The sequence below is a fragment of the Rattus rattus genome, chromosome 6 (genome assembly GCF_011064425.1).
Source record: "Rattus rattus isolate New Zealand chromosome 6, Rrattus_CSIRO_v1, whole genome shotgun sequence".
Taxonomy (NCBI): Eukaryota; Metazoa; Chordata; class Mammalia; order Rodentia; family Muridae; genus Rattus; species Rattus rattus.
The window spans coordinates 42782795-42787565 of NC_046159.1; positions in this window are offsets into that span (position 1 = coordinate 42782795).

Sequence of the window (4771 nt, forward strand, 5' to 3'; positions counted from 1 at the left end):
TATCCACTATAGAAACAAACTCAAAGAAAAAAGAAAGACATGATCATTTCATTAGATGCAGAGAAAGCATTTGAGAAAATTCAACACCCTTCATATTAAAAGTCCTGGAGAGATCAAGAATTTAAGGCCCATACCTAAAAAGACATATACAGCAAACCAGTAGCTAATATTAAACTAAATGGAGAAAAACTTTAAGCATTCCCACTAAAATCAGGGATTAGAAAAAGCTGCCTACTCTCTCTCCCTAAAATTTAATACAGTAGTCAAAATTCTAGGCAGAGGAATCTGACAATGAAAGAAGGTCAAAGGGATAAAAATTGGAAAGGAAGAAGTCAAAATATCACTATTCGCAGATGATATGATAGTATACTTAAGTGACCTCAAAAGTTCCACCAGAGAACTACTAAGCCTGATAAACAACTTCAGCAAAGTGACTGGGTATAAAATTAACTCAAACAAATCAGTAGTCTTCCTCTATTCAAAGGGTAAACAGGTTGAGAAAGAAATTGGAGAAATAACACACTTCACCACAGTTCCAAATAATGTAAAACACCTCAATGTGACTCTAACCAAGCAAGACAAAGATCTGCATGACAAGAACTTCAAGTCTCTGAAGAAAGAAATTGAAGAAGATCTCAGAAGATGGAAAGACTTACCATGCTCATGGATTGGCAGGATTAAAATAGTAAAAATGACCATTTTGCCAAAAGCAATCTACAGGTTTAATGCAATCTCCATCAAAATTCCAACTTAATTCTTCATAGAGATAGAAAGAGCAATTTCCAAATTCATTTGGAATAACAAAAAACCCGAGGATAGTGAAAACAAAAGAACTGCTGGGAGAATCACCACCCCTGACCTCAAGCTGTATTACAGAGCAATAGTGACAAAAACTGCATGGTGTTGGTACAGAGACAGACAGATAGACCAGTGGAACAGAATTGAAGACTCAGAAATGAACCCACACATCTATGGTTCACTTGATCTTTGACAAAGGAGCCAAAACCATCCAATGGAAAAAAGATAGCATTTTCAAAAAATGGTGCTGGTTCAACTGGAGGCCAGCATGTAGAAGAATGCTTATCCACTCATTCCTATCACCCAGTAAAGCTTATGCACAAGTGGATCAAGGACCTCCACATCAAACCAGATACACTCAAACTAATAGGAGAAAAAGTCGAGAAGAGTCTTTTTTTTCATCTTTACTAACTTGAGTATTTCTTATTTACATTTCAATTGTTATTCCCCTTCCTGGTTTCTGGGCAACATCCCCTAGCCCCTCCCCCTTCCCTTCTATAAGGGATTCCCCTCCCCATCCTTCCCCCATTGCCGCCCTCCCCCCAACAATCACGTTCACTGGGGGTTCAGTCTTAGCAGGACCAAGGGCTTCCCCTTCCACTGGTGCTCTTACTAGGCTATTCATTGCTACCTATGAGGTTGGAGCCCAGGGTCAGTCCATGTATAATCTTTGGGTAGTTGCTTAGTCCCTGGAAGCTCTGGTTAGTTGGCATTGTTGTTCATATGGGGTCTCAAGCCCCTTCAAGCTCTTTCAGTCATTTCTAAAATTCCTTCAACGGGAAGAGTCTTGATCACATGGGAACTGGGGAAAAGTTCCTGAACAAAACAACAATGGCTTATGCTATGATATCAAGAATCATCAAATGGCACCTCATAAAACTGCAAAGCTTCAGTAAGACAAAGGACACTGTCATTAGGACAAAAGGGCAACCAAAAGATTGGGAAAGATCTTTACCAATCCTACATCTGATAGAGGGCTAATATCCAAAATATACAAAGAACTCAAGATGTTAGACTCCAGAGAGTCAAATAACCCTATTAAAAAATAGAGTACAGAGCTAAACAAATAATTCCCAGCTGAGGAATATCCAATGTCTGAGAAGTACCTAAAGAAATACTCAACATCCTTAGTCATCAGGGAAATGCAAATCAAAACAACCCTGAGATTCCACCTCACACCAGTCAGTTATTTATAATAGCCAGAAACTGGAAAGAACCCAGATGGCCTTCAACAGAGGAATGGATACAGAAAATGTGGTACATATACGCAATGGAATACTACTCAACTATCAACAACAATGACTTCATAAAATTCATAGGTAAATGGAATGAACTAGAAAATATCATCCTGTGTGAGGTAACCCAATCACAGAAAAACACACATGTTATGCACTCACAGATTAGTGGATATTGTCCCAAAAGCTCGAATTAGCCAAGATACTATCCACAGACCACGTGAAGCTCAAGAGGAAGGATGACCAAAATGTTCATGCTTCACTCCTTCTTAAAGGGGGAAACAGAAACATTCATAGCAGGGGATATGGAGGCAAAGTTTAGAGCAGAAAATGAAGGAATGGCCATTCAGAGCCTACCCAACATGAGGCTCATATATATACTGTCACCAATCCTAGATAAGATTGATGAAGCTAAGAAGTACATGCTGACAGGAACCAGATATAGATGTCTCCTGAGAGACACAGCCAGAGCATGTCAAACACAGAGGCAAATGTTAGCAGTAAACCATTGAACTGGGAACAGGACCCCTGTTAGACAAATTAGAGAAAGGATTGAAAGAGCTGAAGGGGCTTGCAACCCCATAAGAAAAACAATGCCAGCGAACCAGAGCTCCCAGAGACTAAACCACTACCCAAAGACTATACATGGACTGACCCATGGCTTTAACTGCCTATGTAGCACAGGAAGGCCTTGTTGAACACCAAAGAAAGGAGAAGCCCTTTCATCCTGCCAAGGTTGATATGGGGAGAGAGTTTTAAGGAGGCTTGATTGGGAGGGGAACACCCTTATAGTAGAAGGGTAGTCAGAGGAGATAGGGGACTTACGAACAGGAACCCAGGAAAGGTTATAACATTTGAAATGTAAATAAAATATTTATCCAAGAAAATTGAAAAAAAAAAACTAGGATACTGCTAAGTATACAGTGCCAAGAAAAAACAGGCCCATTGCTTTCCCAGCAGCTACCCAGATTTTCTTCTTATACTCCAGAGCAAATGACAGTAAATGCAAGATTTGGTGTCTAGGTAAAAACCACAAGGCTAGTAGACGGTTGTATTGCTGGTATTAGGATAAGAGGAGACTGTGGCAGCATGGCTCTGGGCCATCAATTAAATTATCATATTTTAGCTATCAACTTTCTTCTATAGTGTAATGAGAGAGTCATTACCTCATTTATGATTACTTTCTCTCTTTTCATAAAAACAGAAGGTGGAGCATGTTCTCAAAAGAGCTATCAAAATGACATCACTCTCAAGAACATGGTTATTGTGTGAGTCCAATTACTTTCCTAAGAGGTGAAATTATTTACTGAAACTGATGTAAGGTATTCAACAATGACACACTGAGAGAAAAGGAAAAAAGAGTTAGGAATACATGCTTGGGATAGAGTTACAGGTACTAAGCAATTCATTTCACAAAATAATAAAAACCAAACAAAAAAAAAAGAGTTGTTTTCTCTATTCCAGGTTTTTTGCCTCTCCAGATAAATTTGAGAATTGCTCTTTCCATGTCTTTGAAGAACTGTCTTAGGATTTTGATGGGGATTGCATTGAATCTGTAGATTGCCTTTGGTAGATAGCCATTTTTACTATGTTAATTCCGCCAATCCATGAGCATTGGAAATCTCTCCATTTTCTGAGATTTTTGATTTCTTTCATGAGAGACTTGAAGTTCTTATCATAAAGGAATTTCACTTGTTTGGTTAGAGTTACCCCAAGATATTTTATATTATCTGCAACTATTGTGAAGGGAATTATTTCCCTAATTTCTTTCTCATTTTATCATTTGTATAAATGAAGACTACTGATTTATTTGAGTTAATTTTATTTCTGACCTCTTTGCTGACGTTGTTTATCAGCTACTACGAAATAACTTTAAGGGATGATTGCCCTTCCTGGATACATGTTTTCCCTATTGGACTATTGTCCTCTCATTAGATATGAATAAATTCTATCTAGTATTTTAATGTGTTTTATGTGTAAATGAATGTTTATATAAATACAAATATTTTAAGAATTTTAGTGTTATCTTTTATGAGAAGCAAAAAGAAATTATTTTCCAGATTGCATTGTAGTCAGATCTAGATTTTAAAAATGTATACTAATATACAAAACTTTCCCTCTATCTTCCAGTTAAGTGACTGCCATCTTCACACATGGCTGTGCTGACATAAAGTGATCACAGCAGAACATATTAAATGTTAATACTGCTCCTCAAAAACAGAGGATGAACTGATCATCCTAACCAATTTTTAAAAACGTGGTGGAATTTAAAGATGTCCTCATGCACACCAAGTAAAGACTTCTCAGTGTGACTGCTTCTGGGTCACTCACACTCACATCAGGAACTCCTTACCAATCATCTGTAAGTGAGCACAATGAATTAATTAGTACCACAGGGAGAACTTAGGTAAATTATAACTTTGTCATGGGTATCAAATCAAGAGGGGATAGAGATTGCTTAGTCTCCACTCCCTTACAATAGAAAAAATTCACTTGTTAATGGTACTATATCTCATGGTAGCATGAAATAAAAAATTTAGGAGGATGTAAATATGGAAATTTTTTAGTAAAAAAGGATTTATATAAAGATTGGGATAGATGGATGCATTCAGAATAAAAGTAAAATATATTAGAAACTATTTGCTAGTTATGAAGTTCTGAATACATTATTTAAGGAATGTAAAGAATGAGACTTAGAGATAATGTGTATGGGATTAAAATCTCTAAGGTCTAAGAAA